Genomic DNA, 16,979 nt, shown 5'->3' with positions numbered 1-16,979 from the left:
TATATGTACATTATGCTCTTTTTATAGAATCTTTTCTGAGGTTTTTTCTACAAATGTACAATTTTGATCGAGAAGTGTGTAATATATATGTAAATAAAAAAGGAGGAAATTAACAGAAATGATTTAATGCCAATTTTATATTTCAATTTAGCAAAACAAATTTTATCATGAAAATGTTGTTTTCCTTCTTTATATGTACATTATGCTCTTTTTATAGAATCTTTTCTGAGGTTTTTGCTACAAATGTAGAATTTTGATCGAGAAGTGTGTAATATATATATAAATAAAAAAGGAGGAAATTAACAGAAATGATTTAATGCCAATTTTATATTTCAATTTAGCAAAACAAATTTTATCATGAAAATGTTGTTTTCCTTCTTTATATGTACATAATGTTTAAAATATTCTACCTCAATGATATTACATCTTCAAACTATCAATTCTATACAATATATCTGTTTATATTTGCTCAAATATATCATATTACCATTTAGTTCTATTAGGTCATCCCATAAGTTCGTTCCGTTTTTCGAGCGGTTATATATGTTAAGATTGTTTATTTTTCAAGTGCATTGGTCCCTTATTGTCGTATGTTTATAAATCGACACATGAAATGTGTACACAAAAGTCGGCACGAACTTATGTGATGACCTAATATATATTATTCAAACACAGATACTGCCTTAATTCAAAAATATATGTATAAGTTTTATTTGTATAATAATTGACTTACTATCGATATGTTAATCTAAGCACGTGTAATTTTGATATGTATTTTATTATAAAATATTAGGAACATTAAACATGTGTTAAATAAGATGTTCGTTCTTTCTTTTCAACCCTTCATAAACTAATGATCATAGTTACAAATGTCATCATTTTGAATTTCAATTTTTAATAATTATTTATTATAAATAACAATAATATATATTTAAGAAATACTTTCAATATATATTAAAAAATCTGATAATGTATAAATAAAATGTATAAATAAAATGTATAAATAAAATAATGTATAAATAATGTATAAATAAATAATGTATAAATAAAAATAATCATACTTAGTACACAAAAAAAGCATGTTTTTTTGTTTTAAAAATTATTTTATAGTTATAAAGCAGAATATATATGAAACATATACATGCATTTTATTAAATATTTTGCATAATGGTTTGCATAATTGACTGACATTATTTTAATAATGTAAACTGGCTACTTACTATAAAAAAAAATTATTCATAACTCGATCGCAGAGCCGTTACTTACTGCAGCGGCGGATTAAGGAACTATACTACAAAGAAAGTTGCCCCACCAAGAAAGTTTCTGGACGATCACAATACCCATAGACGCGTAGTATTAAACAGCTGTAGCGATCAGTCAGTGCTTCTTGCGCCGTAGTACGATTCTTCCGTCTGTTATTCTGCTTTGTTATATATTTTTTCGAAAAATTCTTATATTTCTAATAGAAAATGGCACATTATTTGGATTTTGAAGCAGAAGAAAGTGAGGTAACTAATAAAATAGTGAAATACGTGCAATTATTTGTGAACATATAATAATTGTGAACATATCTAATGTTTCATAATTTTATAGGAAGAGCAACAACTTGATGTTAAAGAAAAGAAGAAACTTAAAAAATTAGAAGCAATGCAGGACAGTGAGGATGAATATGACGACGAAGGTATGTGAAATTTTTGATACAAAAAAGTATTTAGTTACTGTTTCTTTCAAAGCTTTTTAAGGTCCTAGGAAATACATTATTACTTATACATTAAATATTATTATTTATACATTATATATATTATTTATACATATTATATATATTATTTAGACATTATTATATATATATATATATATATTATTTATTCATTATACATTAAATATTAGAGTCAAGATTTATACATCATTAATAATATGTAAATTAATATTTACTGATACTTAGAAACATCTTCCTTTAAATTATATGTATGTTTAATATCTAGAAGATGATGGAGAAGTTCCCGGACTTATTGATGATAGTCCTATCGATGATGACAATGATGGTGAAGATAGTGATGGATCTGCTGATTCTAGAAAACGTAAAAAAAGTGATGATGAAGATTTTGATGATCGTTTAGAAGATGAAGATTATGACCTACTTGAAGAAAATTTAGGAGTTAAAGTTGAAAGGAAACGTCGTTTTAAGCGTTTACGTAAAATACAAGATGAAGAGTCAGAAGTGGAAGAAGAAAAAGAGATAGACGATGGAAGAGATGCTATTGCCAATGAATTGTTTCAAGGTTCTGGAGACGAGGATGAAGAAAGAAGTGAAGTTGACCACAGAGATGAAGTGGAAAGGTATGATGAGGAAGAAAGTGATGACGAAGATGATTTTATTGTGGATGGTGATGGAATACCCATAACCGAAAAGAGAAGAAAGAAAAGACCTACATATACGGATGCTGCATTGCAAGAAGCCCAAGATATTTTTGGCATTGATTTTGATTATAACGAATTTGGGAAATATGAAGAGGATGAGTTTGAAGAGGAAGAAGAGGAAGATGATGAATATAGTCATGATGATGCAGAAGACCGCCCATGGCGATCAAAAAAACATCTTAAGAGAAAGAGCACAAGGAAAAGTATTTTTGAAGTATATGAACCTAGTGAACTTATACGTGGACACTTCACCGATGTGGACAATGAGATTCGTATTACAGACATTCCTGAACGTATGCAACTTCGCGTTGTTCCCATTATACCTACAGTGGAAGATTCGGATGAATTAGATCTTGAAGCTGAATGGATATATAAACAGGCATTCTGTCAACCAACAATTTCAATACAAGATTCTCATCTAAATGAAGAAGCCAAAGAAAGAGCTAAAAAGGGTCCGCAAACAATCGGCAAAATTAAGAAAGTTTTAGATTTTATGCGTAATCAGAACTTTGAAGTTCCGTTTATTGCATTTTATAGAAAAGAATACGTGTTGCCAGAGTTAAACATCAATGATTTGTGGAAAATTTATAAGTTTGACATAAAATGGTGCCAACTTAAACAAAGAAAAGAAAATTTAGTGAAACTCTTTGAGAAGATGAGGAATTTTCAATTAGATGAGATTATGAAAAATCCAGATGCTCCATTACCTGACAACATACGAGTTATTAAAGACGGTGATATTGAACGACTTAAAAATGCTCAAACTTTTGAAGAATTAAATGATATTTATCGACATTTTATGTTGTATTATAATCAGGATGTGTCATCCATGCAAGAAAGTGCACATAAGAAGAAAAAACAAGCACAAAGGGAAGCTAAATTGAAGAAAAGACAGCAACAACTTGGAGAAGATCTACCTGAAATTGCTGATGTAGAAGATGAAGAAGAAGAAATAGACGAATCATTAAAGCAGCCGATTAGAAAAGGTCCTTACTATATTTGCAGAAAAGCTGGCCTAGACGGATTTATTAAAAAATTTGGTCTCTCACCCGAACATTTTGCTGAAAATCTTCAAGACAATTATCAGCGTCATGAAGTAGATCAAGATCCAATAGAACCTGCAATAGTAGCAAATGATTTTTGTTCTGCAATATTTACAACAAGTGACGAAGTACTTAAAGCTGCACAATTAATGGTTGCGATTCAGTTGGCGCACGAACCATTAGTTCGTAAATGCGTTAGAGAAATGTATATGGAGAGAGCAAAAGTATCCGTAAAACCAACTAAAAAAGGAATAAAGGAGATAGATGAAGGGCATGCCATCTATGGATTAAAATATCTTAAAAATAAACCTGTACGGGATCTTGTTGGTGATCAATTCTTAAAACTAATTGTAGCAGAAGAAGATAAATTAATTACACTTTCCTTTAGTGACGTGATAGAAGGAAATACTAGCAATAATTATATCGATGAAATAAAGCAACTATATTATAGGGACGAATTTAGTAAAAGTGTCCAAGATTGGAATGCATTAAGAACTGGCAGTGTTGAAGTAGCTTTAAATCGGATTATTATACCTCAATTGAAAAAAGAATTGAGATCCAATCTTTTATTAGAAGCAAAAGAATGTGTTATGAAAGCGTGTTGCCGCAAAATGTACAATTGGATAAAAATTGCTCCATATACTTGTGAATTTCCCGATGAAGATGACGAAGATTGGAATACTAGCAAAGGAATTCGTGTGATGGGTTTGGCATATGTGCCTGATCCGTCTCAAGCCGCCTTTGCTTGCATAATTTCTCCAGAAGGAGAATGTACTGATTACCTAAGATTACCGCATTTATTGAAACGTAAAAATAGTTTTATGGAAAGTGAAAAGACATTGAAAAAGGCACAGTTGCTTGGAATTAAAAATTTTATTGCCACAAAGAAACCACATGTTGTGGTAGTAAGTGGTGAATCTAGAGAAGCATTAATGATTGTATCTGATATAAAAGAATGTATAGCTAATCTTGCAAAAGAAGGACAATTTCCTACAATCCAAGTGGAAATATGTGATAATGAACTTACTAAAGTTTATGCAAATAGTAATAGAAGTATATCTGAGTTCAGAGATTATCCAGAATTGTTAAGACAAGCTATATCTTTAGCAAGAAAAATACAAGATCCTCTATTAGAATTCTCTCAGTTGTGTACCATAGATGAAGAAATTCTGTGCCTTAAATATCATCCTTTGCAAGATCAACTTTCTAAAGATGATCTTATAGAAAATTTATATTTGGAATTTATAAATCGTATAAATGAAGTAGGAGTAGATTTAAATAGAGCAGTTCAGCAGCCTTATACAGCAAACCTAGTACAATTTGTATGTGGCTTGGGACCTAGAAAAGCACAGGCTCTGATTAAGATTTTGAAACAAACTAATCAGAGATTAGAAAATAGAACACAGCTTATAACAGCATGTCATATGGGACCTAAAGTGTTTGTCAATTGTGCTGGTTTTATTAAAATTGATACAAATAGTTTAGGAGATAGCACAGAGGCATATGTGGAAGTACTAGATGGCTCGCGTGTACATCCAGAGACATATGAATGGGCAAGAAAAATGGCAGTAGATGCTTTAGAGTATGATGATGAAAATGCAAATCCTGCTGGTGCCCTAGAAGAAATTCTTGAATCACCAGAAAGATTAAAAGATTTAGATTTAGATGCATTTGCAGAAGAGCTTGAAAGACAGTGTTTTGGAAACAAGTGCATTACTCTTTACGATATAAGAGCTGAACTGAATTGTAGATACAAAGATCTCCGTGTACCTTACCAATCTCTAAATACTGAACAATTATTTGATATTTTGACTAAAGAAACTCCGGAAACTTTCTATGTCGGTAAATTAATTTTGGCAACAGTTGTTGGTATAAGCCATAGAAGACCTCGAGGAGATCAATTAGATCAAGCGAATCCTGTTCGAAATGATGAAACCGGATTATGGCAATGCCCATTCTGCTTGAAAAACGATTTTCCAGAATTGTTCGAGGTATGGAATCATTTTGATGCCGGTGCATGTCCGGGGAAAGCAACTGGAATTCGTTTAAGGTTGGATAATGGAATATCTGGATACATTCACGTAAAAAATCTGTCTGATAAACATGTCGCTAGTCCAGAGGAAAGAGTACGTGTCGGACAAGTAATTCATTGTCGTATAATTAAGATCGAAGTAGAACGATTTAGTGTCGAATGTACTAGCAAGACGAGTGATCTTATTGATAAAAATCACGAATGGAGACCTCAGCGAGACGTTTATTATGAAGTAGAGGCAGAAGAAAAAGATATGAAAACAGATGAGGATGCTAAGAAATTACAACAACGACAAACTTATGTAAAACGTCTTATAGTTCATCCTAGTTTCCATAATATAAGTTTTGCAGAAGCTGAAAAGTTAATGCCAACTATGAGGCAAGGGGAAGCAATAATACGACCTAGCAGTAAGGGAGCCGATCATTTGACCGTAACATGGAAAGTTACAGAAAATATTTATCAACATATTGATGTAAGGGAAGAAGGCAAAGAAAATGCATTCTCTTTGGGTCGCAGTTTATGGATTGGCAATGAAGAATTTGAAGATTTGGATGAAATTATCGCTAGACATATTAATCCGATGGCTGCTTATGCTTCGGAACTTTTAGATTTTAAATATTACAAAACAAGCGTAGAAGGCATTAAAGATAAAGCAGAAGAAATTTTGAAGGAACAGAAGAAGCAAAATCCTGGAGGAATACCATATATTGTATCTGCAACTAAGGTATGTTCGAAAATATTTAATATTTGCTTATATTCCTACTTCAAAATTTTTATTTTTCAATTAAATTAATATTTTTTGTTATACATTTTAGAATTATCCTGGAAAATTTTTACTTTCGTATTTACCACGAACTCGTTGCCGTCATGAATATGTTACTGTAATAGCCGATGGATTTCGATTTAGAGATCAAATGTTTAATAGAATAAATGACTTGTTCCGCTGGTTCAAAGAACACTTTAGAGATCCTATGCCAGGACAAGCTACACCTGGTACTCCACATGGAACTATGACTTCCAGAACACCATACAATGGTACTCCAGGAGTGAATGGTAAGTTTCATATTACTAAGAATTTGGATCCTATAATAATTTTTATTCTACTGAAATTAACTTCCTTTTTGTCTGTTTCTTTTTTTTCAGGAGTGAATGCAGATACAATACAGAGGGTAGCACAGAATATGCCACACGACATGTTACATTCACTCTCGAAAGTAGCAAATCAAACTCCACATCATTATCCACCATACACTCCAGGAGCTGCTAGTGTTAATAATTATGGAATGTATGGAAGTACGCCTTATACGCCTTCCGGCCAAACTCCGTTTATGACCCCCTATCATACACCACACCACACGCCTCATCATCCACAAACACCCAGCCACTCTCAAGGACCATTCTTACAACCAATTCCTCCAGCAATGAATTCAAATTCACATACAACTGCAAGATCACATAGATCTGTCACTAGTACATCTAATGCAACGAATTGGACAAAAGCGGCGGAAGCATGGGCTCGATCAAAGCAATCTTCTAATTCATTTTCTAATTATAATAATACTACTCCAAGATATGATGAATCTAGAAAAACGCCACGAAATCAAGAAGATCAAAATGGGAGAGCAACTCCGCGCAATAGAACCCCATCTGCACGTACTCCGTCTTATAAATCTCCTAGAGAAACTCCATTTACAAATTCTAGTCCCCGGAGTATGTCTAAGTGGAGATGGTACTCCCCTATATGATGAAAGTTGATAATCATACGTTTTACATGTATATGTAGCTAGAACAATTGGTTATTTGAAACAATACTCTATCGAATAGAGTATACTCTATTAACAAAAGAAAAAGAGTAAATTGAACCATAAATGTGTATGGTTTCATTTTCTGTTAATTGGCACAAAGCATTTTCTATATCAAATATGTATTACTAGTACAAATTATGCACTTTTTATAGAATCTTTTCTGAGGTTTTTGCTACAAATGTACAATTTTGATCGAGAAGTGTGTAATATATATGTACATAAAAAAGGAGGAAATTAACAGAAATGATTTAATTTTATATTTAACTTTATATTTCAATTTAGCAAAACAAATTTTATCATGAAAATGTTGTTTTCCTTCTTTATATGTACATTATGCTCTTTTTATAGAATCTTTTCTGAGGTTTTTTCTACAAATGTACAATTTTGATTGAGAAGTGTGTAATATATATGTACATAAAAAAGGAGGAAATTAACAGAAATGATTTAATGCCAATTTTATATTTCAATTTAGCAAAACAAATTTTATCATGAAAATGTTGTTTTCCTTCTTTATATGTACATTATGCTCTTTTTATAGAATCTTTTCTGAGGTTTTTTCTACAAATGTACAATTTTGATCGAGAAGTGTGTAATATATATGTACATAAAAAAGGAGGAAATTAACAGAAATGATTTAATTTTATATTTAATTTTATATTTAATTTTATATTTCAATTTAGCAAAACAAATTTTATCATGAAAATGTTGTTTTCCTTCTTTATATGTACATTATGCTCTTTTTATAGAATCTTTTCTGAGGTTTTTTTCACAAATGTACAATTTTGATGGAGAAGTGTGTAATATATATGTACATAAAAAAGGAGGAAATTAACAGAAATGATTTTATTTTATATTTAATTTTATATTTCAATTTAGCAAAACAAATTTTATCATGAAAATGTTGTTTTCCTTCTTTATATGTACATTATGCTCTTTTTATAGAATCTTTTCTGAGGTTTTTTCTACAAATGTACAATCTTGATCGAGAAGTGTGTAATATATATGTACATAAAAAAGGAGGAAATTAACAGAAATGATTTAATTTTATATTTAACTTTATATTTCAATTTAGCAAAACAAATTTTATCATGAAAATGTTGTTTTCCTTCTTTATATGTACATTATGCTCTTTTTATAGAATCTTTTCTGAGGTTTTTTCTACAAATGTACAATCTTGATCGAGAAGTGTGTAATATATATGTACATAAAAAAGGAGGAAATTAACAGAAATGATTTAATTTTATATTTAATTTTATATTTCAATTTAGCAAAACAAATTTTATCATGAAAATGTTGTTTTCCTTCTTTATATGTACATTATGCTCTTTTTATAGAATCTTTTCTGAGGTTTTTGCTACAAATGTAGAATTTTGATCGAGAAGTGTGTAATATATATATAAATAAAAAAGGAGGAAATTAACAGAAATGATTTAATGCCAATTTTATATTTCAATTTAGCAAAACAAATTTTATCATGAAAATGTTGTTTTCCTTCTTTATATGTACATAATGTTTAAAATATTCTACCTCAATGATATTACATCTTCAAACTATCAATTCTATACAATATATCTGTTTATATTTGCTCAAATATATCATATTACCATTTAGTTCTATTAGGTCATCCCATAAGTTCGTTCCGTTTTTCGAGCGGTTATATATGTTAAGATTGTTTATTTTTCAAGTGCATTGGTCCCTTATTGTCGTATGTTTATAAATCGACACATGAAATGTGTACACAAAAGTGGGCACGAACTTATGTGATGACCTAATATATATTATTCAAACACAGATACTGCCTTAATTCAAAAATATATGTATAAGTTTTATTTATATAATAATTGACTTACTATCGATATGTTAATCTAAGCACGTGTAATTTTGATATGTATTTTATTATAAAATATTAGGAACATTAAACATGTGTTAAATAAGATGTTCGTTCTTTCTTTTCAACCCTTCATAAACTAATGATCATAGTTACAAATGTCATCATTTTGAATTTCAATTTTTAATAATTATTTATTATAAATAACAATAATATATATTTAAGAAATACTTTCAATATATATTAAAAAATCTGATAATGTATAAATAAAATGTATAAATAAAATGTATAAATAAAATAATGTATAAATAATGTATAAATAAATAATGTATAAATAAAAATAATCATACTTAGTACACAAAAAAAGCATGTTTTTTTGTTTTAAAAATTATTTTATAGTTATAAAGCAGAATATATATGAAACATATACATGCATTTTATTAAATATTTTGCATAATGGTTTGCATAATTGACTGACATTATTTTAATAATGTAAACTGGCTACTTACTATAAAAAAAAATTATTCATAACTCGATCGCAGAGCCGTTACTTACTGCAGCGGCGGATTAAGGAACTATACTACAAAGAAAGTTGCCCCACCAAGAAAGTTTCTGGACGATCACAATACCCATAGACGCGTAGTATTAAACAGCTGTAGCGATCAGTCAGTGCTTCTTGCGCCGTAGTACGATTCTTCCGTCTGTTATTCTGCTTTGTTATATATTTTTTCGAAAAATTCTTATATTTCTAATAGAAAATGGCACATTATTTGGATTTTGAAGCAGAAGAAAGTGAGGTAACTAATAAAATAGTGAAATACGTGCAATTATTTGTGAACATATAATAATTGTGAACATATCTAATGTTTCATAATTTTATAGGAAGAGCAACAACTTGATGTTAAAGAAAAGAAGAAACTTAAAAAATTAGAAGCAATGCAGGACAGTGAGGATGAATATGACGACGAAGGTATGTGAAATTTTTGATACAAAAAAGTATTTAGTTACTGTTTCTTTCAAAGCTTTTTAAGGTCCTAGGAAATACATTATTACTTATACATTAAATATTATTATTTATACATTATATATATTATTTATACATATTATATATATTATTTAGACATTATTATATATATATATATATATTATTTATTCATTATACATTAAATATTAGAGTCAAGATTTATACATCATTAATAATATGTAAATTAATATTTACTGATACTTAGAAACATCTTCCTTTAAATTATATGTATGTTTAATATCTAGAAGATGATGGAGAAGTTCCCGGACTTATTGATGATAGTCCTATCGATGATGACAATGATGGTGAAGATAGTGATGGATCTGCTGATTCTAGAAAACGTAAAAAAAGTGATGATGAAGATTTTGATGATCGTTTAGAAGATGAAGATTATGACCTACTTGAAGAAAATTTAGGAGTTAAAGTTGAAAGGAAACGTCGTTTTAAGCGTTTACGTAAAATACAAGATGAAGAGTCAGAAGTGGAAGAAGAAAAAGAGATAGACGATGGAAGAGATGCTATTGCCAATGAATTGTTTCAAGGTTCTGGAGACGAGGATGAAGAAAGAAGTGAAGTTGACCACAGAGATGAAGTGGAAAGGTATGATGAGGAAGAAAGTGATGACGAAGATGATTTTATTGTGGATGGTGATGGAATACCCATAACCGAAAAGAGAAGAAAGAAAAGACCTACATATACGGATGCTGCATTGCAAGAAGCCCAAGATATTTTTGGCATTGATTTTGATTATAACGAATTTGGGAAATATGAAGAGGATGAGTTTGAAGAGGAAGAAGAGGAAGATGATGAATATAGTCATGATGATGCAGAAGACCGCCCAAGGCGATCAAAAAAACATCTTAAGAGAAAGAGCACAAGGAAAAGTATTTTTGAAGTATATGAACCTAGTGAACTTATACGTGGACACTTCACCGATGTGGACAATGAGATTCGTATTACAGACATTCCTGAACGTATGCAACTTCGCGTTGTTCCCATTATACCTACAGTGGAAGATTCGGATGAATTAGATCTTGAAGCTGAATGGATATATAAACAGGCATTCTGTCAACCAACAATTTCAATACAAGATTCTCATCTAAATGAAGAAGCCAAAGAAAGAGCTAAAAAGGGTCCGCAAACAATCGGCAAAATTAAGAAAGTTTTAGATTTTATGCGTAATCAGAACTTTGAAGTTCCGTTTATTGCATTTTATAGAAAAGAATACGTGTTGCCAGAGTTAAACATCAATGATTTGTGGAAAATTTATAAGTTTGACATAAAATGGTGCCAACTTAAACAAAGAAAAGAAAATTTAGTGAAACTCTTTGAGAAGATGAGGAATTTTCAATTAGATGAGATTATGAAAAATCCAGATGCTCCATTACCTGACAACATACGAGTTATTAAAGACGGTGATATTGAACGACTTAAAAATGCTCAAACTTTTGAAGAATTAAATGATATTTATCGACATTTTATGTTGTATTATAATCAGGATGTGTCATCCATGCAAGAAAGTGCACATAAGAAGAAAAAACAAGCACAAAGGGAAGCTAAATTGAAGAAAAGACAGCAACAACTTGGAGAAGATCTACCTGAAATTGCTGATGTAGAAGATGAAGAAGAAGAAATAGACGAATCATTAAAGCAGCCGATTAGAAAAGGTCCTTACTATATTTGCAGAAAAGCTGGCCTAGACGGATTTATTAAAAAATTTGGTCTCTCACCCGAACATTTTGCTGAAAATCTTCAAGACAATTATCAGCGTCATGAAGTAGATCAAGATCCAATAGAACCTGCAATAGTAGCAAATGATTTTTGTTCTGCAATATTTACAACAAGTGACGAAGTACTTAAAGCTGCACAATTAATGGTTGCGATTCAGTTGGCGCACGAACCATTAGTTCGTAAATGCGTTAGAGAAATGTATATGGAGAGAGCAAAAGTATCCGTAAAACCAACTAAAAAAGGAATAAAGGAGATAGATGAAGGGCATGCCATCTATGGATTAAAATATCTTAAAAATAAACCTGTACGGGATCTTGTTGGTGATCAATTCTTAAAACTAATTGTAGCAGAAGAAGATAAATTAATTACACTTTCCTTTAGTGACGTGATAGAAGGAAATACTAGCAATAATTATATCGATGAAATAAAGCAACTATATTATAGGGACGAATTTAGTAAAAGTGTCCAAGATTGGAATGCATTAAGAACTGGCAGTGTTGAAGTAGCTTTAAATCGGATTATTATACCTCAATTGAAAAAAGAATTGAGATCCAATCTTTTATTAGAAGCAAAAGAATGTGTTATGAAAGCGTGTTGCCGCAAAATGTACAATTGGATAAAAATTGCTCCATATACTTGTGAATTTCCCGATGAAGATGACGAAGATTGGAATACTAGCAAAGGAATTCGTGTGATGGGTTTGGCATATGTGCCTGATCCGTCTCAAGCCGCCTTTGCTTGCATAATTTCTCCAGAAGGAGAATGTACTGATTACCTAAGATTACCGCATTTATTGAAACGTAAAAATAGTTTTATGGAAAGTGAAAAGACATTGAAAAAGGCACAGTTGCTTGGAATTAAAAATTTTATTGCCACAAAGAAACCACATGTTGTGGTAGTAAGTGGTGAATCTAGAGAAGCATTAATGATTGTATCTGATATAAAAGAATGTATAGCTAATCTTGCAAAAGAAGGACAATTTCCTACAATCCAAGTGGAAATATGTGATAATGAACTTACTAAAGTTTATGCAAATAGTAATAGAAGTATATCTGAGTTCAGAGATTATCCAGAATTGTTAAGACAAGCTATATCTTTAGCAAGAAAAATACAAGATCCTCTATTAGAATTCTCTCAGTTGTGTACCATAGATGAAGAAATTCTGTGCCTTAAATATCATCCTTTGCAAGATCAACTTTCTAAAGATGATCTTATAGAAAATTTATATTTGGAATTTATAAATCGTATAAATGAAGTAGGAGTAGATTTAAATAGAGCAGTTCAGCAGCCTTATACAGCAAACCTAGTACAATTTGTATGTGGCTTGGGACCTAGAAAAGCACAGGCTCTGATTAAGATTTTGAAACAAACTAATCAGAGATTAGAAAATAGAACACAGCTTATAACAGCATGTCATATGGGACCTAAAGTGTTTGTCAATTGTGCTGGTTTTATTAAAATTGATACAAATAGTTTAGGAGATAGCACAGAGGCATATGTGGAAGTACTAGATGGCTCGCGTGTACATCCAGAGACATATGAATGGGCAAGAAAAATGGCAGTAGATGCTTTAGAGTATGATGATGAAAATGCAAATCCTGCTGGTGCCCTAGAAGAAATTCTTGAATCACCAGAAAGATTAAAAGATTTAGATTTAGATGCATTTGCAGAAGAGCTTGAAAGACAGTGTTTTGGAAACAAGTGCATTACTCTTTACGATATAAGAGCTGAACTGAATTGTAGATACAAAGATCTCCGTGTACCTTACCAATCTCTAAATACTGAACAATTATTTGATATTTTGACTAAAGAAACTCCGGAAACTTTCTATGTCGGTAAATTAATTTTGGCAACAGTTGTTGGTATAAGCCATAGAAGACCTCGAGGAGATCAATTAGATCAAGCGAATCCTGTTCGAAATGATGAAACCGGATTATGGCAATGCCCATTCTGCTTGAAAAACGATTTTCCAGAATTGTTCGAGGTATGGAATCATTTTGATGCCGGTGCATGTCCGGGGAAAGCAACTGGAATTCGTTTAAGGTTGGATAATGGAATATCTGGATACATTCACGTAAAAAATCTGTCTGATAAACATGTCGCTAGTCCAGAGGAAAGAGTACGTGTCGGACAAGTAATTCATTGTCGTATAATTAAGATCGAAGTAGAACGATTTAGTGTCGAATGTACTAGCAAGACGAGTGATCTTATTGATAAAAATCACGAATGGAGACCTCAGCGAGACGTTTATTATGAAGTAGAGGCAGAAGAAAAAGATATGAAAACAGATGAGGATGCTAAGAAATTACAACAACGACAAACTTATGTAAAACGTCTTATAGTTCATCCTAGTTTCCATAATATAAGTTTTGCAGAAGCTGAAAAGTTAATGCCAACTATGAGGCAAGGGGAAGCAATAATACGACCTAGCAGTAAGGGAGCCGATCATTTGACCGTAACATGGAAAGTTACAGAAAATATTTATCAACATATTGATGTAAGGGAAGAAGGCAAAGAAAATGCATTCTCTTTGGGTCGCAGTTTATGGATTGGCAATGAAGAATTTGAAGATTTGGATGAAATTATCGCTAGACATATTAATCCGATGGCTGCTTATGCTTCGGAACTTTTAGATTTTAAATATTACAAAACAAGCGTAGAAGGCATTAAAGATAAAGCAGAAGAAATTTTGAAGGAACAGAAGAAGCAAAATCCTGGAGGAATACCATATATTGTATCTGCAACTAAGGTATGTTCGAAAATATTTAATATTTGCTTATATTCCTACTTCAAAATTTTTATTTTTCAATTAAATTAATATTTTTTGTTATACATTTTAGAATTATCCTGGAAAATTTTTACTTTCGTATTTACCACGAACTCGTTGCCGTCATGAATATGTTACTGTAATAGCCGATGGATTTCGATTTAGAGATCAAATGTTTAATAGAATAAATGACTTGTTCCGCTGGTTCAAAGAACACTTTAGAGATCCTATGCCAGGACAAGCTACACCTGGTACTCCACATGGAACTATGACTTCCAGAACACCATACAATGGTACTCCAGGAGTGAATGGTAAGTTTCATATTACTAAGAATTTGGATCCTATAATAATTTTTATTCTACTGAAATTAACTTCCTTTTTGTCTGTTTCTTTTTTTTCAGGAGTGAATGCAGATACAATACAGAGGGTAGCACAGAATATGCCACACGACATGTTACATTCACTCTCGAAAGTAGCAAATCAAACTCCACATCATTATCCACCATACACTCCAGGAGCTGCTAGTGTTAATAATTATGGAATGTATGGAAGTACGCCTTATACGCCTTCCGGCCAAACTCCGTTTATGACCCCCTATCATACACCACACCACACGCCTCATCATCCACAAACACCCAGCCACTCTCAAGGACCATTCTTACAACCAATTCCTCCAGCAATGAATTCAAATTCACATACAACTGCAAGATCACATAGATCTGTCACTAGTACATCTAATGCAACGAATTGGACAAAAGCGGCGGAAGCATGGGCTCGATCAAAGCAATCTTCTAATTCATTTTCTAATTATAATAATACTACTCCAAGATATGATGAATCTAGAAAAACGCCACGAAATCAAGAAGATCAAAATGGGAGAGCAACTCCGCGCAATAGAACCCCATCTGCACGTACTCCGTCTTATAAATCTCCTAGAGAAACTCCATTTACAAATTCTAGTCCCCGGAGTATGTCTAAGTGGAGATGGTACTCCCCTATATGATGAAAGTTGATAATCATACGTTTTACATGTATATGTAGCTAGAACAATTGGTTATTTGAAACAATACTCTATCGAATAGAGTATACTCTATTAACAAAAGAAAAAGAGTAAATTGAACCATAAATGTGTATGGTTTCATTTTCTGTTAATTGGCACAAAGCATTTTCTATATCAAATATGTATTACTAGTACAAATTATGCACTTTTTATAGAATCTTTTCTGAGGTTTTTGTTACAAATGTACAATTTTGATCGAGAAGTGTGTAATATATATGTACATAAAAAAGGAGGAAATTAACAGAAATGATTTAATTTTATATTTAACTTTATATTTCAATTTAGCAAAACAAATTTTATCATGAAAATGTTGTTTTCCTTCTTTATATGTACATTATGCTCTTTTTATAGAATCTTTTCTGAGGTTTTTTCTACAAATGTACAATTTTGATTGAGAAGTGTGTAATATATATGTACATAAAAAAGGAGGAAATTAACAGAAATGATTTAATGCCAATTTTATATTTCAATTTAGCAAAACAAATTTTATCATGAAAATGTTGTTTTCCTTCTTTATATGTACATTATGCTCTTTTTATAGAATCTTTTCTGAGGTTTTTTCTACAAATGTACAATTTTGATCGAGAAGTGTGTAATATATATGTACATAAAAAAGGAGGAAATTAACAGAAATGATTTAATTTTATATTTAATTTTATATTTAATTTTATATTTCAATTTAGCAAAACAAATTTTATCATGAAAATGTTGTTTTCCTTCTTTATATGTACATTATGCTCTTTTTATAGAATCTTTTCTGAGGTTTTTTTCACAAATGTACAATTTTGATGGAGAAGTGTGTAATATATATGTACATAAAAAAGGAGGAAATTAACAGAAATGATTTTATTTTATATTTAATTTTATATTTCAATTTAGCAAAACAAATTTTATCATGAAAATGTTGTTTTCCTTCTTTATATGTACATTATGCTCTTTTTATAGAATCTTTTCTGAGGTTTTTTCTACAAATGTACAATCTTGATCGAGAAGTGTGTAATATATATGTACATAAAAAAGGAGGAAATTAACAGAAATGATTTAATTTTATATTTAACTTTATATTTCAATTTAGCAAAACAAATTTTATCATGAAAATGTTGTTTTCCTTCTTTATATGTACATTATGCTCTTTTTATAGAATCTTTTCTGAGGTTTTTTCTACAAATGTACAATCTTGATCGAGAAGTGTGTAATATATATGTACATAAAAAAGGAGGAAATTAACAGAAATGATTTAATTTTATATTTAATTTTATATTTCAATTTAG

At 30.7% G+C, this 16,979-nt stretch overlaps 2 pseudogenes; both read left to right on the top strand.

Moving 5' to 3' along the window:
• Positions 1–1,605: 1,605 nt before the first annotated feature.
• On the top strand, positions 1,606–7,373 carry LOC126917343 (transcription elongation factor SPT6-like; annotated as a pseudogene).
• Positions 7,374–10,020: 2,647 nt separating this feature from the next.
• Positions 10,021–15,781, top strand: LOC126917341 (transcription elongation factor SPT6-like; annotated as a pseudogene).
• The last annotated feature ends 1,198 nt before the right edge of the window (positions 15,782–16,979 follow it).

The sequence above is a fragment of the Bombus affinis genome, chromosome 6 (genome assembly GCF_024516045.1).
Source record: "Bombus affinis isolate iyBomAffi1 chromosome 6, iyBomAffi1.2, whole genome shotgun sequence".
Classification (NCBI taxonomy): Eukaryota; Metazoa; Arthropoda; class Insecta; order Hymenoptera; family Apidae; genus Bombus; species Bombus affinis.
The sequence above is the reverse complement of the archived record's forward strand: the minus strand, read 5'-3'. Positions and strand labels throughout refer to the sequence as shown.